The sequence below is a fragment of the Anabrus simplex genome, chromosome 3 (genome assembly GCF_040414725.1).
Source record: "Anabrus simplex isolate iqAnaSimp1 chromosome 3, ASM4041472v1, whole genome shotgun sequence".
Lineage (NCBI taxonomy): Eukaryota > Metazoa > Arthropoda > Insecta > Orthoptera > Tettigoniidae > Anabrus > Anabrus simplex.
The window spans coordinates 20,247,557-20,271,098 of NC_090267.1; the positions used below are offsets into that span (position 1 = coordinate 20,247,557).

Below are 23,542 nucleotides of genomic sequence, written 5' to 3' on the forward strand. Positions count from 1 at the left end.
GGTCTCAACTTACGAAATTAAAGTTAATTTAAAACTTTAACAAAGGTTATATTTTCTTTTCAAAATCAACAGATAACAACAACAGAGTAACAGGTACCAAGTAGCAGAAAACAATTTAAGAAATTACAATTGTTACAAGATTTGGGCTTCAAGCCCCAAGATTAATTTATGAGCTCTCAGCTCACCACCACAATAGTTGTAGGGCAGAAAACCCCTAAGTACAAGGAGCACTTGCTCCTAATTACAATATTAAGAGGGAAAGAGCAGACCCACTCTCAATTTTACAAGCCTATCACAGGCTGCAACAAACTTCTTTCCTAACTGCCCTTAAGGCACACATACAGAGAAACAGGGGTATCTTGTACCCAACCTACTGGGCATTCGCATGAAGAAAACAAACTCTTGGTTAATTAAATGGCCCAAAAAATCAAATTGACTGGAGGCGTAACTTGCACTCCTACATGAAACTTCTTAAAACCTAGGTGGCACTCAGCCAGTTATACAGGTGCTAATCCCATACTAGGGAGGTGACTAGTTGGCAAATAAGTTTAAGACTTTAAGAAGGAAGAGAAAAAGAGTTACGAAAACATAGTCACCTCAAATTCAAAATGAAGGGGAGTTTGAGAGGGTTAAGCACACTCTATCCCAAATTGCAGCTACTTTACATGAATACAGTAAGGTTTACATTAAAAAGGATTCGAACCTTCCCCCGCGGGTTAAAACTGCTGAGCTAGCAAGAAATGAAGATGTTAACAGGCCATTACCTTGTAGATGAACTGCTGCTTGGAGGAAGAGGCGCTTCCCGCCCCCTGCTATATATGTTCACACACTGCAAAACATGTTACTGAAGTGGCCCCGAGACAAGAAAATCAGCAGTTTGTATACCCTCGTGGAACATTCGAGACCTTTCATGAATGATAACAACCCGCCCACAAATTTTTATTGGCCGACAGCAAAAACTGATACACAAGACGATGAAGAAAGACCTTATTGGTGGAAAATTAATTACAGAAATTTATGATTGGCTAATTTCAAAACAGGTGGAAGGAAAGGATTATATTGCCAACCCACAAACCACAGAACAAAATTTAGTAAAAATAAAACTTAGGAATACAATATTTCTTCAGGAAAGTTCATTCCATTGCACCAGAGTGTGTTACCATGGTTTTTGGTAGCGACATCTGTTAGAGAATGTTCAAACTTCTTGATATGGAACAAACAAACACAAATCAAAATAGACACAGTTCAGAACACTTCAAATTAACCAAATTTACAGTAGTGACATCTTCCGAGAGACCGTTGAGTTAATACAGTTGTTAAAGTTCAGGCTTTCTCCTGTAGAGGGATTTCAACTGGCTAAATATTTGAATTCGCGGCGTGGAGCTGTACCGCCCGGTACACATACAACAACAAATCCATGAAGAAAATCGATCTTGCATTAATGGGTAGCAATAAGACTCACAGTTTACTCGCTGTCCTGCAGTTGTTCTATTCCTTTCATGTTGGTGTTTTCATTGGTATCCATGTCATCAGCCAAGTTGATAACAAACTGTTCAAGGAATTCCTCCGCAGTACCATCCAGCTTCCACATATTAGCTCCCTTCTCATCAGTAAAGTGTTAAATACACAATTTCCAGCAATCGGCAATAGTATCACAATCAATAGTTCTCGCACTTTCTCAGTAGTGAAATTGACATTATTTTGAGCCACATGTTTCTTAACCTGGCTCCATACAGGCTCTATTGGGTTTAAGGAGCAATGATATGGAGATAAACTTAATACGTGTCGTACTGAATCCTTGTCAAATCGGCCAGTTCAATTTTAATGCACTGCAGATCTTAGGAGACTTCCGTCATGTCTAGCCAGTTCTGTATGTTCACCTTCTCAAAGAATTGCTCGGAATTCTATTGACTTTAATAGAATGATAGGGAGCATTGTCTAAAACAATCCATAAAGAAAAGTGATAATGCTTTAATGGGTAGCAATAAGACTGGCAGTTTACTCGCTGTCCTGCAGTTGTTCTATTCCTTTCATGTTGGTGTTGTTATTGGTATTGGTATCATCAGCCATTCCTTTTGAGACGGAGAAGAATTTCAACAAACTATTTCTAAAATATGTTTCAATCCATCTCCTCATGATAATCCTTTGTAGATTTTTAATGGAACAATAACAATCCCCAATCCACAAAACCATTTTCATTTCCTACGTGAAAAATAATAAGCCGTTTCCCCTTGCCAGAGGGAGATTTCAACCTATTCAGTAATCCCCTAAGTAATCCATCTGTGCTAGATTTTGTAGTTTAAACTTTCCAAATTTTCATAGTAGATTACCCTGAATTAACCCACACTTCATCAAGGAAATATATAGGTCTACCCTATTCACGAAATTTCCTAATCTTAAAAATAAGTTGTGAGTTTTTTCACGGATTATATCTTTTGTAAAACTGTTGTATTTTGCAGTTAGTTTTGTTGTTTGATGCGTTTTTTTAGGAGTAACTAATTTCCTATCAACCTTAAGTCCTTTCCTAGCATGGTAAGTGCTTGCCTTGGAAATACCCGTTACATCGGCCACTGTATGTGTTACATCATCCAGAGTACTTCCAGGATTTTCTTCACCAAACTTGGAAAACACGTTTAACACACACGTCTTCTCACCACTCGTTAATGGTTTTCCTTTTTTTAAGTTCAATAACAGACTGGCTTGGTTCACACATGCTTTACAATTATGGAGATTTCTCACACACACATTTCCTGGACGGACGTTTGCACTTCTAACTAATTAAACAATATACTTGATAAACTCTGTGTATTACTTTTATTCTCAATAAACTTAGAACAAGCAAGCAAAGTGGACACATGCTTAGGATCGGCAGTCACAGAGCTACTGGGCTCAAGGAACTTGCTTGCGAAATGGATGTCCAATACGGTCCACAATGAGATTTATTACTTGTAGTGGATTGTCGTTTCCCGCAAACGCTTCCGTCAAGTGAGTTGCCTCCCTTCTGGGTGATGTAACATACATATTGTTAGAGTAAGGAATACTCATTTTATATTGCTAACAATGAACAAGAAAAGGGCTTGTTACATGTTTTCTAAACTATGTTAGTTGAGCAACGTTTATTTTTGTACATTTGCTTCATATAGGGACTGCGTTACTAAAACCAAACCTCGCAAATATTGTATACTCTGACTCTCAAACATGGTGAAACAGACTGTAAATGACTCTTTAACATATCTTTCCTTCTGCCATGATATCTCCATGAATCTGCTACGCTGGTGTAGCAGGGGGAGGGGTGATACTCCCACATGGCGCGTCCCAGGTGGCGGATAGGGGGGTCCTAACCGGGTAGCTGGCGGACTTGAGGGAAATAAAATACCTCTCGCAGACCAAACACACTACCCCCTGCAGGTGGGGGATGCACATGTAGAATATACCCGCGGTATACCCTGCCTGTCGTAAGAGGTGACTAACAGGGTCCCAAGGTGCTCTCAACTTGGGAGTGTGGATTGGCGACCACAGGGTTCTTAGCTGAGTCTTGGCGTTGCTTCCACTTACTTGTGCCAGGCTCCTCACTTTTGCCTATCCTGTCCAACCTCCCTTGGTCAACTCTTGTTCTTTTCCGACCTGACAGTATTAGAGCATTCGAGGCCTAGGAAGTCTTTCATTTTCACGCCCTTCGTGGCCCTTGCCTTTCTTCGTCCGTTACCTCATTTTTCAAAGTGACGGATCCCTTCTTTCTTCTTTTCTCTCTCTCTACCCCCTGTGGGTGGGGGACGCAGATGAAAAATACACCCATGGTATCCCCTGCCTGTCGTGAGAGGCGACTGAAAGGGGCGACCAAGGGATGGTTGTCTTAGAACCATGAAACTACTTTTGATTAGTACCATCACGTGGGGAACACCGTGGATCGCCTTTAATTGCAAGTAGTACCACTATATTAGGTACAAAATAGATTTGTGATTAGTTTAAGCAATGAGTTGGTTCGTCTGTGGGTTTCGGGTACCTGTGAGTTGTACCCATGTGAGCAACACTGTGGGTCTGGGCATTGCCTGTGAGTTGTACCGCTATATGAGCAACACCGTGGCTCCGCGTTGCCTGTGATTAGTACCCACTATGTGAGGAACACCACAGGAATACCGGCACCCCTGACTAGTACACCTACAGTAGGTTAGGAAACTCATTGGTTTGCGTTGGCTATGAGTGGCGCCATTGTGTGAGAAATACCATAGGTCTGCGTTACCTGTACGACGTACAATATTTGTGAGTAGTACCATCATGTGTGGACCACCGTGAGTCTTCGCTACTTTTGATTAGTACCCAAACATGACAAATACCATGGTTCTACTTTACTAGCGATAAGTATCATTCTGAGGGGCCTTAGACCTGGATTTTGGACCCCTTTAGACATTAAACATCCTCAATTCAGGATTGTGCATTATAAGTGGTCCCTTGGACAGTAATACTCTTATTTGTGATTTTTTTTTTTTTAAGTCGGATCCACTATTTTTTTAGGGGGTTCATGTCCGTCCATTCATTCTTCATGACATTTTTTAGTGGATGATTTTGAACATTTTGTTGACATTTTATTTCGTACCATTATGGGCCGATGACCTCGATGTTAGGCCCCTTTAAACAACAGGCATCATCACCATGATATCTCTGTCATAACTTCATTTTCCTTCAGTGATATTTGCCTCTGATTTCCTATATTTATATTGTACACGTAAATTTGCAGATAATTGTTTTCTGTGCATTAAGATTGTACATTTTATTTTGTTTATGATTGTGTCCTCTGTATAAGTTTGTACATTACTCATTTTATTTTCAGAAGATCTGAACGTAAGATATTTATTATAAACCCTTAGTTCAGCGCTATGCATTTCCTGATTCTCAATATTCAAATAAATACAAAAGTAAATAAGTAATCTCAGTGTTGGTTGTTATACTAACCTTTACAAGTTTGCAACTCTTTTTATTTTATTTTTTGTGTACATAGCCCTTCTTAGTACATATTGTCTATACTGAAATATAAGACAGCCCTATAAAAGTTATTTTGATTTTTAGGAATAAATATATTTATGACCACATTCATAAGAGTTAAGAAATGGATCACAATTAAGCATAACATAGTATTAATGTTGCAAACAAAATACTTATAATATATTGTCAGCTTAATCTGAGTAATTCTGTTTCCGGTATAATAAAAAATAACTGTTTTACTTATATCATTAGTGAGCCTCCGTGGGTCAGATGCCAGTGCGTTGGCTTCTTACTGCTGGATACCGTGGTTCAAAGCCTGGTCACTCCATGTGAGATTTGTCCTGGGCAAACCGGAGACGGGACAGGTTTTTCTCCGGGTACTCCGATTTTCCCTGTCATCTTTCATTCTAGCAACAATCTGCATTATCATTTCATAACATCTATCAGTCATTGATAAATCACTTTGGGAGTGGTGACCCCATTGTGCTTTTCTTTTGCTAGGTGCTTTATGTCGTACCAACACGGATAGGACTTATGGTGAAGATGGGTTAGGAAAGGCCTAGGAGTTGGAAGAAAGCGGCCATGGTCTTAATTAAGGTACAGCCCCAGCATTTGCCTGGTGTGAAATTGGGAAACCACGGAAAACAGTTAGCAAAGAAAAGAAAATCTGTCTATGCATTTAGCTTTGTTGATAATCTTTGAGTAGGGTGCGACTTTCAAACTTGCAATTTTCAATTTCTCTTTGTGCTTAGTAATAACATACTGTAATTAATATACATCTGAACATGGTTTAAAATTATTGTAGTGTATTGTAGTATCTTACTAGACATTAGCGTTCTTATTCTATTATTGTAAAATATTTGTGTAGTATAGTGGAAGTATCTGTAGAAACCCTCTTACTAGAATTCTGTTCTAGTAATTAGGATTGGTTTAATTGCAGTTTAGAATTGTGTAATTCTTGTGTATTCCTTTTGGTATTCAGTAATTAACAACAGTTTTTATCCTGTTAGGGTGCAGTAGGATAAGAATATATTACAACTAAGTACTGGTAGTAGTGTAGCAGTATTTTAAATTCTGTATTGTGTGATTCATATGTACTATCCTGGACAATATTTCTTTCCTTCTTTTTTTTTTTCACAGAACAAATTACTTTACTTTTTTGTTTCTTTTCATTTTTCCCTAAAAAATGGCTTAGGACTTCATGTGTAGGAACTGTGGGTGTGACCAGGCATTAAGGAGTATGAGGAAGGAGTTAGAGAGTTTGAGGGAGATCATTAGGGTTCTCTCAGAAGACACGAAGTAAGGTAGGCCTCCCTCAAACAATGCACAAGAGACAGTAGGTGTAAAAGAGGGATGGAACAGAAAGGTGAGAATTGTAGAAGACAGGTGGTCTAACATTTTAAGGGGAAGGAGATTGTAGCCTACGAACTCTATTCAGGATCAGAATTCGGGACAGGTGTCTGTCAGAAATCTATATACAAGTCATTGCAGGTAGAACAAGACAGGGAAGATGAGGAACCGGGAACTGTGGCTGAGAAGTGTGGAAATAGGGGGAAGGAAAAAGGTAGGAAAGGGAGTAGAGGGTAGGAAAAGACAGGTGGAACAGGTTCATGAGAGGGAGAAAAGGAAGGAGGAAGTAGCTTCTGCAGCTGTCAGGAAAGATAGGGCTGACCAGGAGGGTAGGTGGTCAAATGAGGTGGGTAAGGTTGAGACTCTGTTGATGGGGATTCCATTGTTAGACATGTGGATAAAGTTTGTCAAGGAAAGGGAACCAGGACAGAGTGTTACCCAGGAATTAGGTTGAGGCAGATGTTGAGGAAATTAGAAGACGAGGAGGGGAAAAGGGGTTGGTACCAACAACGTAAGGCAAGCAGGTATAAGTACCAGCAGGCTTGAGGATGTGTGGGATCTGGTAAATGCAGCATGGATGAAGTTTAAGGAAGCGTAGATTGTTATCAGTGGAATACTTGTAAGGAGGGATACTGACTGGAAGGTGATTGGGGATTTAAATGAGGCTGTGGAATGGGTCGGTGAAAAACTGGTAGTGAGATTTCTAGATCCTAATGGGTGCGTAGGAGATAGGGATCTGCACTCAGATGCCCTTCACTTAAACCGCAGTGGTACATATAAGTTCAGAAATTTGTTTAGAATGGTTATAGGGACGTACATTCAGGGAAACGGGCTGGTCCAGGGAGAGGTGATAAAGGTACAGGGATCTGGAAACCAAGTAGGGGTGACATAAAAATGTTAATGTTGAACTGTAGAATTATTATAAAGAATGGAATATAATTAAGTAATTGAATAGATATATAATTTCCAGATATGGTAATAGGAGTTGAATCATAGCTGCAAAATGATACAATGAATGCAGAAATTTTCTCATTGAACTGGAGTGTATTTCATAGAGATAGGATAGGAATGGTAGGAGGGGGAGTTTTCATTCTGGTGAAAGAAGAATTTGTAAGCTGCGAAAAATTTAAAGATGAGAAACGTGTAATTCTAGGTGTAAGGTTCGTTTCTAAGGATAGTGGGCAACTTGATGTCTTTAAGGTGTACAGACTAGGAAAGGGTAACGGTATCGCCGATTCAGAATTATTTGATAAGATTGTGACATGAAAATGGCCACAAGTATTTATTTGGGCATATCTGCTTGTGTATTGGAATGTTATCTCCCATTATCATCCATTGTTTGGAACGCTCATCCATCTGTCCAGTCTACTATGCAAAATTATATCTAAAACTGTCAATAGCTTCGATCGTCCTCATTCGCTCTATAAGCAAATCGATTGCGCGCGCATGCGCAGATCTCACTCTTGAACTGTGCGCTGTGCTGCTCTTTCGATCTACACAGTGAAGTGAGTCATGTAGTTGCCGTGGTCCATGATGAATGCTGCTAGTCGGATCCATTGAAAGACATTTTAGAACGCTGGTGCAGTGGAGTTAGATACGCCCAGCTAGACTAAATTACGACTGTGCCTAGGCCTTAATACATTTCAAACTTGGTTGTGTTCTTCTAGTGGTAATTGTCTTTATATTTTAGTGATTTTTGTTTCTACATGTGAGCCTTCGTCTTGATGGCCTATGGTGCAAGCAGGCATACTACCACTGAAACCGTAGTTCTGGTGTAAGTTTGTAATAAAGGATTACATTAAATTGGATACGAAACCACCGGCATGTAAGTAAATATTCATTTAAAATTATTTTGGAGGATCATCTACTTTAGTGAATTATTCAGAGGAAACATTTACTACAACCGCCATGGAATTTCAACGATATTATGTTTGCGAGCCAACCTTGTTACCGTTGTTAAATTTTAGGCTTATCTTGAGTTTTCGCTGATATCATCAAGATTGAATCAAGACTCTCTATCCGGTATTGTCAAAATTCTATAACAGACTGAATACCAAAATGGTGGTGTTAAAATTTTCTGATGTAAAAGTGGAATGTCAATTTAATTATGAGGTAAATTGGAAATGCGCAGTGTGAGCATATGTGTATTTATGTAATTCTAATTTTTCGTATTCTTGATATTATTGTACTTGTATTATTATTATTGTTGTTATTATTATTATTATTATTATTTATTTATTTATTTATTTTTTCTTGGGGTGTTTTTCTTTCTGTCTATTTTTCTCCGATCTTGTAATGTGTCTTCTAAATGTATCAAATAGTTTGTGTGATATTGTAACCTTGTGATTTGTTGTAATGTAATACTTTTTGTGTCAGCTTCCGCGCTTATCTCATGTACATTGTCACCAGTTCCAAAGCCACCTTGTATTTAATAACGATCATCTTGGTCTGGATGCGAGTTTTTCACGGTTGGTGTCTTTTGGGGGGAAACTAATTCTGTTTCATATTGTGTTAAGTAAAAGATTAAGATGAATTGCTGTTATATTCCATACCTGCCCAGTATCAGTTACTATGTAGAACAGCATTTATTTATTAGTGGTGAAAAACTGTGACATCTACTAATTTCAGAGTTGTGTCCCCATGGTCTCCAGTGAACAATCCTAGAGGTCCACCTGTTGTAGTCTTGTCGAGCTACGTGTCCTACCCATTGCCATTTTAGTTTTGCTACTATCTCTAGGATGTCTGTTACATTAGTTCTTCTCCTGATGTCCTCTGAACGGATCTTATCCCTAAGGCTGATCCCTAGCATCTGTCGCTCCATGGCTCGTTGTGTTCGCTGAAGCTTGCGAGCCAAAAATAATTGAACAAAATCATAAGTACCACCTTAAAAAGTTGTCTGAAATGTGTCTGTTGGATCACAAACCTATAAATCCTGCAAACTATTGTTATAAAAAAGGAGGAATATGAAAGTATACATAAGGAACATTTTACTACGGTAGGTTTAGGGAAGGACTACTTACTATGGTCTATTAAATCTCCTGGAGAGTTTTGCAAAAATGTTCAGGGTGATAGATGCCAAACTATGTAATATACAAAAATACTGAATATTGAAAGGAAAAGGAGAGAGAAGACAAACAGAAATTTATTTATGTAAACTACTACGTGTTTCTTATCAGCGAAGCTAAGTGTCCAGGTTTCACTACCATACAATAGTACGCTCCACACATATGTCTTCACAAGACCTTTCCTGAGGCTCATACTAATGTTTTTGTTGAACACTACTTTGGCTTGGTTAATTGCGCTGATAATTTCTCATCTACTTCTTCAATCTGCTGTTATTTTGCTACCAAGATACGTGAACTCCTGTACATTTGTCAACACTTCTCCATTTAAAGTGCAATGAGCAGGTTCATACTGCCAGCTACAGAGAAGGACTTTGGTTTTCATTTTGTTCATCTTCATGTTATTATATCTGTTGATGGTGGATTACATTTCTGCGAACGTGTAATTCAGTTCATCTTTGTTTTCTGCCAGGACTGCAATATCATTTGCAAATGAAGCATGGTAATTCTTTCTCCTTGAATCTTGAGACCTCCAGTCATTGGAAAATTATCATTATTTCATCTATTGCTTTTTGGATGTATGCATTAAAAAGAATTGGTGAGAGCGAAACAACCTTGCTGAACTCCTTGCTTAATGTTGGCCTCTGTTATGGAATCTCCACATCATATAACAGCTATCTCATCTTCATATAATTTACAAATTGCTTTCCTGCCCTTGAACTTAACACCCAGTTCTTTCAACACCATGCATAGTTTATCCCATTCAAACTTATTAAATGCTTTCTCCAGGTCTACAAAAGCAATGAATATATTAAGAACATTCCGTAGTCATTTCTCTATAATCCTTCTTAAAGCTAGGATTGCTTATTGAGTCCCTCTTCCCTTCCTGAATCCAAATTGATCTTCTGACAATGTCAGTTCCAATTCTCCTTCAATGCATTTCAAAATAATGCTGATAAGTATTTTAGAGGCATGGGTTGCAAGGCTCAGTGTATGATATTGGTCACATCTATTAGCAGATGATTTATTTGGAATGGTCATTATGACACCAATTCCGAATGGAAAATTCCAAGTTCCCATGGGGGGAATTGGATATTTTTCACCAATAGAGCTTGTCAAAAATAGGTCAGATGTAAGGCTTTTCAGGCGTTTGCTCTATTAACCAGTGTTTCGGAATTGCTAGGCAGGCATTAATTCCATTGTGGAGATTTATCTCCCGTATGCAGTTATCAGACTGTGCCTCTTATAATGGGCTTCTGATAAGTTCACCTGCATACAGCCCAGCATCAGTGGTAGGGTCTGACACATCCCACTCTGATGAGTCTAGTGTCAGACCTAAGACGAAACGCTGGTTAATAGAGCAAACGCCTGAAAAGCCTTACATCTGATCCATATTAATAAAATTGTAAGATGAACATGGTTGTAAATAAAAACTTATGATTTAAAATCTTTCTTGATAAGAGATCCTTATGATCCTTGGACATACATTCCTTTAAATTGTATTTAAGGTTGAACACTTCAGAATTTCAATTCAACATGCAGTGGAAGCATTATAGTTATTTTTAAAATGAAGATGTTACAGCTTGTTACATGTAACTTCACTCCATTTCAAAAATTTTGAGTACTAGCACTGTGACTTCTAAGGAAAACATTGTACATATAATGAAAAATATGTATATTCTTAATATGCAAAACAAGATGATCTGAATTTTAAGATTGCCACATTTGGGGAAGAAACCTAATCTGATATTCGGATAAATAAGGAATGATGTAAAATGTGTACAACTTTCTTCGTAATTACTAATCAAGATAATATGTTTCTCATCATAGAGGTGGATATTTACATGTCGTATAGTTCCTCTTCCTGGGGCAAGTAGATGTTTAACCCACCCGACTCATTTCACGTGACGTGAGCATTGGCCAGGTCTTCAACTCAAATTAAGAGACATTCACGCACCGCGCTGTCATGTTCTAGCTTATATTTTGTTCACCCCTTCAGGGGTTTACCTTTTGTGAACTTCTGTGATTAGAACAGGAATGTGGCTTGTTTACAGGTCTCCGTCTAATTTATTGCCCAGTTGTAGCCTCTGAAAGCACAAACATTTCATCAAGTGTCGGTCAGTCTCGTAGCCATGGTTCTGGGCATAGTAAAGGCCAGTGACCACAATGCTAATGCTGAGTTAATTGAAAGGGTTTTAGACAACAATTCTGTGGACATTGATGGTGATTATGATCATATTGAAGAAGAGAATTTGAGTGAAAGTGACAATTCATCTGATATGAGTGACTGTGAAATCGTAGCTAAAGCCCCGCGTGCAAAATTAAACCTAGTGACTGGGTGTGGGTTAATAGTAGTGATAACCAACACTTAATAGGCTCTCAAGGGGTGTTAGGAAAATGGAAAGACAAATATTTAGATCACTCTATATTGAAGTTGTCCATATGTTTGGAATTTATTGACTCGTTCTCTAACGTGCGGAAAACAAATATTTACGCTGCGGAACAATTATCAGACCTAGATGGGGAAAAAAAGTATAGACGTTCCAGGTTCATAAGCCTCACATTCAATTGTATTAGAGACCCAAAGAGGTGTGAAGAGCCTTTACATACACCCCAATGTTTTGAGATATACAACACAAGATATTCCTTCTGACATCGTTGTTGGTGTGTAAAATTATTTGGAATTCTTCATTCAAAATTGAGCATGGAAATCCTGGTTGCTGTTCCATTTATGGCACTTATTTCAGAGTGTTGCGGTGTAGTTCTAATGGGGTTGGCTTACTCATGTTGTGGGTGATTTAAATTTGATGCTAACTGAGCATGCAGGACAATTAAACCTGAAGTGGTTCAGTTAAGCACTGTACCAAGGAACAATATCAGTTCAAAATCTTTCTTGCAATTATATTAAACCATATTTTTTTTATTGTGTCATCAAGGCTTTATGGCTCTAGGAAGACCTCTCATTCAGATGGTGAATTCCAACTGTCCCTCTTCAGCAGCCATTGTTACCCAGAATGATATATTCGCATATAACACATTGCTGAGATGCCAAAAGTCACGGGAAGGGGTGTCCCATTAGAAAATGTGCCGTATTTGATCCCTGAGCATTGCAGCTAGCTATGGAGTAGCTGAGCAGTCTGTTACAGATACCATTGTCGTGAAAATAATAACCGGTTGTGAGTTAACAATTTTGAACATGGGATGATCATTGGCCAACAGTACATGGGTAATAGTATCATCGAGATTACATGCTAATTTGGGTTTCCCAGGTCAACAGTATCGAGGGTGGATCTTCAATATCGATGATATAATGTTATCAACGACGTAAACCATCGCACGAAAAGACCACAGATAAGTAACAGACATCTAGCTACCTCTGCAGAATAATACTGGGTGCTCGATGGACTACTGTGAGTCAAATTGCCACCCAGTTGAATGTTGGGAGTCAGGTATCCATTTCTACCAGGAGAGAAAGGAGGCAACTACATCGCATAGGGTTCTCCAGCTGATGACCAACTCTTGACCCTTTGCTGGCGCCTTGTATAGAGCTCAATTATGTGCATAGGCCTGCGAACATCGGCAGTGAACCATGGAACAGTGGCAGCATGTGTTATGGTCCGATGAATACCGGTTCTAGTTCTAACGAGCTGATAGGAGCGTGAAAGTGTGGCGTGTGCTCTATGAGGCTATGGATCCCGCGTGTCAACAAAGTTGTGTCCAGGCAAGAGTTGGCTCAGTTCTGGGCAGCTTTCTCATGGTCAGAATTAGGCTCCATTGTCTGGCTGCAGGGAGCGCTGAAAGGTACAAGTTATGTGGAAATTATTTCAGACCATCTGTGTCCCTTTCTGGCCCTAGTGTAACCTGATGGAGATGCCATGTTTCAACAGGAAATTGCACTATGTTAATGCTCTGTGGGGGCCCACAGATGGTTGGAGGAGCACTCTAGTGAAGTTACGACCATGGATTGGCCCTCCAGATCCCCCTATCTTAATCCAGCTGAGCATTTATGGGATGCTATGTATGCTGGTGTATGCTCCATTAACTCCGCACAAAATACACAAGACCAGTTGTGGGTAACAGTGCATGATGCGTGGGTCCATATCCCTCCAGAATGGTTCAAACCCCTTGTAGAGTGGATGCCTCGTCGTATTGGTGCTGTATTGAGGGCTAGCAGAGGAGCAACTCACTATTAACATCACATTCAGTTTCTTCCCAAGACACTTGGCCACTTGGTGTACAGCAGAAAGCTTAACTTAAAAGATCAATGTAATTTGTTACTTATGATGAAATACTGGCAGAATTTCCAACTACACAGTCAATAATTTTTTAATTAATAATAACTTTCTACCTTCTAAGTGACCATGTCATAATAACAGCACAGACTGGCGACTCTGTCATCTGACAGTCAGTAGGAACTTAGCAAGCAGCCGTTTGTTCTTTCTTATAAATATCTGTCTATAATAACTACGTTTGTACATTTGATCATTAGTTTTGCAGGAACAGTCTGTGAATGGAGAAATATAGACATCCCATTCTTGGTACACGAGATAGTGAATCTTCATTTTATATATTGTTATAATTTCTGTTAACACATTTAATATCACAGCCATGGACTTGTTATGATTCACATAGCAGCAGTAATTTAGATAACATCCTCTATTAATTTTTCATTCCATTCTAGGATTTATCTGCAAATAACTCTGCTGGTAATGACAGCATTGTAAAGGTTGAGCCTCAGCCTACAGTTGTTCCAAAGATAGAGAATGATGCAGTAGCCCTTGGATCTGAAGATGACATAACAGTGGTAAGTTCAGGAAACATCCACCAGTTTCTTCCTTGTTTCTGAAATAAAATTTATTTTCCTGCATGCTATTTTACTGTTCTCTCACAATACAATTTTAAGAAGACAGATCATTTTGTACATTTCTTTGAGTAGTTAGGATAGTATGAAGAAAGTTTTGTGCACGTGCGTTTTTCATGCTTAGTGTCCTTTCTGGGGGAAGACAAAATTCTTCTTTAAATTGCAAGGCTAATTCGTGGCCTTAGGACCAAAAAAGCATATCTGACAAGATAGTATTGATTTGAAAATAACTGTTTTAAAAAAAATATATATATCAACAAAACTTTCTTTATCAAAGTTACTTGTACACTTTCTTGGGCAACTCGAACAGTCTCTTGGCTTTAAGAACCTACTACCTGGTTTCAGAATGTTCCCATAATTTTTATAGGGCTGCCCACTTTGCCTGTTCATTTTTCGTTTGTTCTTCTTCCACTCAGTTGGTTGAGTGATTTTTCTTCTCTTCCTTTTCATGGTAGTATTGATGTCATGACTTTCTGGAGTCACACTCTGTTCCTTGATCTGACATACACTCCCGGGAATGCTAATTGTATCACAACTCCTACCGGCAAATGCAACATCATTACTTATTTTTCTTTTCCTCTTAACTCTTTCTGGTCTAACTGCGAGCATAGCTTGCAGTGGCCAAAAGTACGCTTAGGCCGCGCTGCGGACATAGCCCGTAGTAAGGTTTGACGATTCACTAAAAATCGAGAACGAGCTATGCATGCATTCCGGTGGTTACATCGTGTTTCTTCATGTATTAGTTACGAGAGTATTTAAGCAGATGGCAGTATTATATATATCCAAGTCAGAGAATTTACAATATTTTCGTTAAATATGCATCAGTAGATGTTGTCACTCAGTGAGCTCTAAGGCATGAATTCTCGCGGCAAACATGTGCTTGACGAAAGTGATATTTTCGATATTTTATGACATAGTATAAGTTTATGCGCAAATGAACATATTATTGACATATGAATTCGAAACAACTTCTTACGTTTCATTATGATTGGAGTTTGTTTTAAGGCCTAGCGCATGTTCCCGCATATTTCAAATTTGCATGAATACGTAAGATTGTCCACATATTAGTAAAGTTGTCTGTTTAGAAGACTGTATTTTCTCTTTCTCAGAAGTCAATAAAATTACATAAGAGCTCCCATTTTCATTATTGTAATTATTACTAATATTATTGAAAAAATATTATTTTTATATCGTACTCGTTGTTGTTTTTTAATTGCAATGTACATTTTATAATAGCAAAATTGGGTAAATATAACAGTACTTCAGAAAACCGTACTTGCTTAGTTATCCGTCAGACCTTTAATCCATACGCAAAACATGCTACAATATATAAACATTTTTAAAATCTCATGTGATAGTTGACATAATACAAACAGCGTTTTACAAAACTAGGTGCTCAAACAAGCGCAAAGAAAAAAGAATTGTGCAAATATCTCCTACTGGTACAGAGATATAATGTTTGAAATATCCTAAAAAATGCCCAGTCCAGAACGTTTGTTAGGGATATCAAGGCCCAGACTGGAATGGGTTAACAGTGTGGTCTTCCATATCATAAATTTCATCGTTTTTTCTAATACCATTAGAGTATGATGCCACAAGTACGTCTTGTGAAGTTTCTGACATTGCATTATGACTTTTCTCATGTGAATCAATACTAAACCCTTCTTCTATGGTGATTTCCCTCCCTTAACGGCATTCTTGTAATTGATCTTGTAACATATTGCATTTTGTAGCACTTATTGTAGACTTAACCACAACACATGAATTTCCTTGCCCATCTTCAGAGGGGTGACTTTTTTGTTTGTTGCCAAAACATTGTTGTGTTCTGCCAAAATTTCTCTTGCTCGGAATTAAATTCTCACTCTGCATCACTTCCAATCTGTCCTTTCTATACATAGACACAAGAATTATGGAAGGCAGCTCTGGAAAAATGATACCAACATTATTTTGTTATAGTCATAGATTCGTGGTATTACATATGTTTTATAATATAGTGATAGCATTCATGAAGATCCAAGATCATTGACTTCACCTTCCTTCATCTCGATTATATAAAAGCAGTATGAAATGACAGGGTATTTTCTTACCTGGAAGATTCACTGCACCCATAATCTTCTCAGCACGGCTTAAATACATCACAGTTATTTAAACTTCACACAGTTATGAGCGAACATACCAACAACAGAAAGAGGCCCTGTGCCATTCCTAGCGCTCCAGAGCACTCCAGTTTTATGACTTGCTTGCTCTGCTGAATGCTCCAAAACGCTTTTTCACACGCAGTCATTTGAAATGTGTTGACAGAAATATTGAAGAGTCTCGTGAAACCATGGTGCATTCCTGCGATTCAGCAAGCTATCAGCATCTTATTGACAGTATTACTTGTGTGTATTTCACAAGCAAACCTAGTTTATAAACACTGTATACCAGTTAGAGATTATTTATAATTGATTTCTCATCCTGTCATCTGCTTATAGTGGAGAAGTGTCTCAGTGTTTGAAAAAATGTGAAATTGGAGTACGTTAGAAATTATTGGAGATAGTATTTTCTATCTAGAGATTTGAAATAATATTCTGATGAATGTAGTTGTGGTAATGAATCCGAGAATCAGAAAAACGTAAACAAATATTGTGTGAAGACCGAGGGACAGGGTTGCAGAAAAAAGTTAGTAGTAATATTGCACTTATCAATCTAACAAACTGGAAATATGAGACAACAATGCTGATTCATATTATGATTTACTTTCCAGGAGTTAAAATTTTTTTTCAACTACTTGTGGGATGAGAATATGATGAACTTGTAGTAAAGCAGATGATATTCCCAAAAAAAAAAAGAACTGGCACTGTTGATACTACCTTGTAAAACATTACACTGACGATATAAGGGTGGGTAATGACACTGACATGTATAGGATACTTCGGCAATATTTAGATTCAAATTTAGGGTGAGTACAAAATAATATATTACAACTGATCATTTAGAAATGAAATGCGAAATAATTTATATTCATATCTATTCGTTTGAGTGCTGTTTTTTTTTGGGGGGTGACGTTTATACTGCTGCGTGTATCGGGATTTAAATGCCCCTGCAAGCAAACGCAGTAATTCCGTCTGGGTAGCTGCCGGTATATGGGGAACGGCAAAGGTTTGACACTATAGCATTATTGTAGTCAGGAAAGAGGTTGCAAGCATAACAACCATTTAGTGTGCGCCAATAATTCAGTTAGATCCAAAGTGAGCATATCTACACGTATGCTAATACTGCTCTAAAATTTTCTCATATCCCTTAGCAGCAAAGTGACGTATCTTAAATAACGATTTTTAGGCATTAACAATGTTAGTTATGCTAGAGGCTTAGTTCAAAAAATAGTAAAGTTACAATTACACTGTTTTTGTAATAAATATGTTTCATTGTAAATAAGAAAACCTGTGAAATACTTAATTTTAGCTATTTTTGCAGATACGCTATTTTGGTCCTAAGCCAGCAAGTTAGAACATACACTTGTCGATGTTGGGCACAACACACTAAATGCCTACTGGTAAAGAATAGGGTAAATTGCTATAATATTCTCTACCTACCCAGTAGTTAACATCAGTTATGATGTAGAATTGTATTGATGATATAGCAGTGGTGAAAAACTATGGCATTCATTAATATTCAGGATTGTTGTTGTTACCCGTCTGGATACAATTACTCCAATTGAAAATGAGTGTGAGAGTGCAGTTGTATTTCTCATTGGTTAAGAATGAAGTGGATCGCATTCAGTTAACACTAATTTGGGATTCTCTTTAGCTTTCCAAACTTTACTTAAGTCTTTATAGTCATTAATATTGGCTCCACCACCTGGGTGGCGACCCTTAATGCAGATCAGTTGTGATGTATGTAAACATCCTGAGAATATAAAAGCTGTTTCTGTGAACATAAGGACGAACTAAAATATCAATACTGAAATAAATGGGTAGCAATTGAAACACAGCTTATATATTATGGTGGTTTTACCTGTCATCTTAATGAATGTGCCACTGATGTACCTGAGGCTGTGTCTTACTTTGTGATATGCTGTTGTTAGAGCTTGCAAGTTCGTGCGTTTATTTTTGCTAAAATCATTTTGAAGTGTCACTGGGTACACTACCGACTCTGTCAAAACTTCCTGTGTTAAATAACAGTAATTCAGTCCTACTTCACAGCACTAGTCTTCCGTAAGGTGAGCTCCTCACTGCGTTAGGGATTTCCTGACAGACGCTGCCCATTTATAATACCAATAATAAGCCATTCATTCTCTTTCTGAATAAATCTCCCAATTGTTTCTAACACTCAGTTAGTAGCTCCTTAACTCACTCCCTTGTCATATTTATCTACACACTTAGTTAAATACGTGCACAACTTATGTTAAATAAGCCGCACTAGTTTAGCCATACGCGAGGTTTGATGCACAACCACCTCGTCACGCAGACAGCTATAATCACAGTTTCGTACCATCTCTGATTAATTTATTAACGGCAAACTTTATCTGCACTGTGCACGTAAATAATTTCGTTAGATTGTGGTTACTTCCACATAAAATCACGAATACTCAGTATATCACTGTGGTGTACTATTCACACAGCAACAAGCAGAAGAATACCAATAACTAAATATAAGTGAGATGGTGTCTGTCTTGAGGCTCCGTAATATATAGGCAAGACACCCTGAAGCGAATGGGGAGGTTAAAGTACGCCTCTTTGTTGAAATGTGGTCCACTTGTAGACGGCGCACGACATTGAATGAAGTATCAAATTACAGTTTATGCACTCCCGTTTTCACTGAATGAATCTTATTATTATCGCATTGTGGATTTCTGAGTAATCTTGAAAGCATCATTTGTTATTGGCCAGTGGGCATTCAGTGCGGGGGAATCCTTGAGTTTGCTCCCTCCATTAGGACCCAGCATCTGTTATCCATCAAGTCACACCCTTGTTTACGATGTAACTATTGTCCGTTCAAATATGTTTAAAATGTTAAACGTGAATATCCGTCGAATACTTCCCAATTTGTATTATTATTATTATAATTATTATTATCATTATTATTATTTAAGACACTTGAAATCTGTGAGTTGGTACTGGTGAATATACGAGGGAATTATGGGATTATGCTTCTTCTTATGTTGAGACAACTTCTTATGCGATACTTGGTGACCCAGATGTCAGTCTCGTGATGGCTGGCCTCTCTCCACCTTGCTCGCACACAAGAGAGATAAATATCAAGTACAGGCACTCTTGCATGCCTCTCACCCTAATTACGCCCAGCTAAAACTCACTCGCGCAAGCTAGCCTCTTGCCATTTATGTCGAACGGGTGAAAAATGCTAGTTTGGACAATTTTTGTCATAGAATGGCACAGAATGGCATCTTCTGGGTATCATGACATCCTATTGGTGACCTTGTAGACGGTTACAATATGTTAGTATTTGACTTCAACACATCATCACCCACAACGTACCATTAAAGTGTGTATGGATGGACATATTCCCGTTATGACTAATTGACGAATGATGGGTGTGGAAAGTGTTTGGGTGTGCCTTTATAAAATGTGCCCATTCTGAACTCTCTTTCCCACCTCACTCTTTATTTGATGAATCACAAATAGATTGTCTCTCACATTAGATTTCATTTGAAGTCACATTTACAACATCCCAACGTATATTGTTTCTTTTCAACGATTTGTTTCTTCCTTTATATTGAGATCTCCACCTTCTTACCACATTATTAGTTCATATAGACACATGAAACGAGCAGTTTAGCAACTTTTTGAGTCATGTTTCCAACCCTTTACTGATACTTTGAGAGTTCTATAGCTCTTAAATGCTTGTCCCTCTGCCCCTAAAATTTCATAGTTTTTACTTGTGACAAAAGCTTTCAGGAAATATATGAGTGTCCGGAAAATCAGTATTAAAGGAGAGAAGGTTTTTGCTTGTAAGATATCTTAACCTAATAATTCTGTCTCATCCATGCACTATTAGGAGACTATATTCCTCATTTAAGTTAGACCCAAGAATAGAGAGCATAATGATACTTTTTTGATGTAGGCTGTATAAGGGATTGGTTTGCAGGTAAAGATAAGTACATAGTCCTCATGGAGGATGGTATTTATGTGGAAACAATAATGGATTACTAGGGCATAGCATTTCGTAATGAAAAAGCTGGCAACAAGTGCTTATTGCTTTATGGTTGCTAGCCTGTTGTCCCACATTAAGGGTGTTGCACATGTATTACCTGTTAAAGCAATATCAGGAGAGCATTTGTACTCTGTGTTAAGGAAAGTAATCATAGGCTTAGAGGATGCTGGATTTCAGTTTGTGCATGTTGTGAGTGACAATAGTACTGTTAATAGCAAATGCATCAATTCTTTTCACCAGACAGAGAACTGAAATGTGTATATACTGTTGTTATATGTTGAAAGGAGTAAGGCTCAACAACTCATGAATATTTCATGTATCATTAGTTTCGGATGAATTTGTTTAGTATTTAAAGAAATTTGTATACTGGTTAGAAAAGTGGGGAGATCTTCATCTTAAGGGATGATTGTCTTCTGAAGCAATGTCTGCTTTGGTACTGACAGTCAAAGGGTTTTTAATGTTACAGGAGTAATGCATGTCAGAACTTAAATTTTCATATTCCAAACAGACCTATTAGAGGACAGGTCTGGAGAATATAGACAGTTGACTGGAGGCCAGTACAACATTTTGATCAGACAGGTGTTTGAAGTTGAGAAAAAGCTCAGGTAACTGTGATTAGTGTCACATGAAGATAAAATCAGTTCTATTTGGTGAAGTTGAAATTAATGAATGGTGTGACCTCCTTCTGGACCTTCAGAAACATTTAGCAGTGAATACAGGTTTGCTGATTCTTGATGTGTAGATGACAAAAATCTTGAGTGCTGTAATAATGACTTAACAGTTTCAGTGTACCTACCAGGATATTTTTGTTAAAGTGTTTTAAAGCTTACAAAGTGTGATCACTGTAAAGAGATTCTTGTAACAGGTGAATTTATTGATGCTGACGATGAGGCATATAATCTCATAAGAGAACAAAGCAGAGGTAGGCTACTGTATCCAGAAATGTTTGTTGTCAATATCATTGTACATAATTATTTAGTAGTAAGAACATTATGTAGCAACTGGGAAGCAGATTTTCTCATAGTGCACGATCTTAAGGAGGCTGTGTGTAACATCACCATGAAAATGCAGGAAATTGCAGGAATGCATATGCCCCAGAATGTGTGTGCAGGAACAATAATTGTTGTAAGAGAAAAAGTGCTTTCCCAAAGACTCAGTTGACAAGAAAGCAGACTATTTTTCAACAACATTGAAAATTCTCAACTCTGTTAATTTAGGTGCCTGTAGACAGTGGCAAAGACAGAATTTTGTCAAGGGCATGGGGGATAGTTTGAATAATTGTTTACATTATTGGTGTTTCAAATTGTTATTATTAATGTTAAGCTTATTATTACACTATTTTTATTAACCCTTTCCAGTTGAAAGCACCCGATTGTTCACTTTGCCTTCTGGTCCTTAGCGCTCGAAAGTGCCCGGCTGCATTATCTGCATATGTCTGTGATCTGTGCGACAGTTTTGTAATTTTTTCATCAGTGAAGTGTTTATAAGGCATTTATGAACACGCAGTACGATCTGAAAGTCTTACGAAAGAAAAGAAGAGCGATTATTCGTCTTGACGTTGCCTAGGCAACAGTCTTGAACTTCCATGAGCGCAGGTCATCTGTTTTTTTCGTAAATGTCGGGAGTGAATACCGTGGATATCGAAACTAAGTTGAATATAGGCGAAGAGATTGATGAAGAATCATTGAGTAGGGGTAGAGGTGAATTTTTTATAAGTGAATAACATATCAACGAAGATAATTTTAGTGATAACAGTGATATAAATGAAAACGAATATCGAGAAATTGGACTAGATGGTAAAGCCACGGCAATTCTGGTAATACAAATATTTCGTTTTGTTACTCCGAATGATTTTATGGATGATGTTGAACCTGTCCATAATTCGGAAAGAGTATTTAGGAGGAGCAAACAATTCAGCCTTGTGCATATATATCAACCTAGCATTCAAACAGACACATTCCAGTAAAACAGATACAGAATGGGAAGTTACTTGCCCAGGTGAAATAAAATCTTATATACACAGGCATTATTCCACTTCCAGAATCACGTGATTATTGGTTTAGAGGGATTCAGACAACATGAGAAAGTGACAGTATGCAGCCTGTCTGTGTCGAATATCACCAGTAAGTGGGTAAGTGGGGGGGGGGGGGTTATGACTCTATAAAAATGGATGTGATGGTATATTTTCTAATATGATTAAAAATTCAAATTTATTGTGATCAGTAGTTTTTACTAATGTTACTGAAATTTTGGGGATTTGGATTTAGGAAGGTGCCCAGGGCTTGAATGAGGCACTACCCTAGCAGTTTTTTGCTAGTGGCTTTACGTTTCACCGACACAAATAGGTCTTATGGTGATGATATCCCAACATTTGCCTGGAGGGAGTGTGGGAGGAGAAAACATGGAATGACTGAACAGGAATCGAACCTACTTGTCTCCCGAATCCGCACAGTCACAATGAGCACCATTACTCTCTTGGCTAAACAGGTCAGGATAATTATTTTTGGCATCGAGAATTCTACTTTGACGGTAAAAATTACAAGCAGAGAAAAATGTGAAGTATACAAGTAATGTTCAAATCTGAGTATGTGCATTTATATTATTAAAATTATTTTCAATGTGTGGTTTAGAAATTCAGGATGGATGTTTAAACCCGGCGGTTCTTCCTCCCATTTTGCATACACCACCGTCTGTAGCTATAATGTCTTATTTTGTTAATACAGCTAATTTTTTAGCATGATTCTTGTGACACTAAAATTAATAAATCTTGCCTAATTAGCAGCATTTCAGGTTTTGTTTACCTTAAACATAATTTATCTTTTGATACTTGGCAGAACAATTTAATGTAGCGAGTGATCACAATGGAGTACTATCGATCGCATTCACATACTTGCCAACCCTTCTGATTTACCCGGAAACTTTCCATTCACATCCTCATTTTCAAGCGTATTTATTTGGCGAGTGTATCGGGTTTTCTGCTCAGTACAACATCATGTGTGCTTTACAGCTGGGAATTCAGGACGGCAATCATCCTACAAGCGAGAGAGTTGAGTGCGCACCAGCGACTCCATTAATCAGGACGAAAGAATTAGTTTGTTATTGTGTGGTTCTCGCTCTGTTAAAGTCGTTTCTGTGT

The 23,542-nt window shown here is 38.0% G+C and overlaps 1 protein-coding gene across 1 annotated transcript in view; it reads left to right on the forward strand.

Annotated features, from left to right (window-relative positions):
- LOC136866959 (zinc finger protein 569) overlaps positions 1-23,542 on the forward strand; it is a 291,176-nt gene that overhangs the window by 227,519 nt on the left and 40,115 nt on the right. Inside the window, exon 2 of the mRNA XM_067144048.2 lies at positions 14,074-14,196. The gene's annotated coding sequence lies outside the window, so the exon portion shown is untranslated. The remainder of the gene's footprint in view (positions 1-14,073; positions 14,197-23,542) is intronic.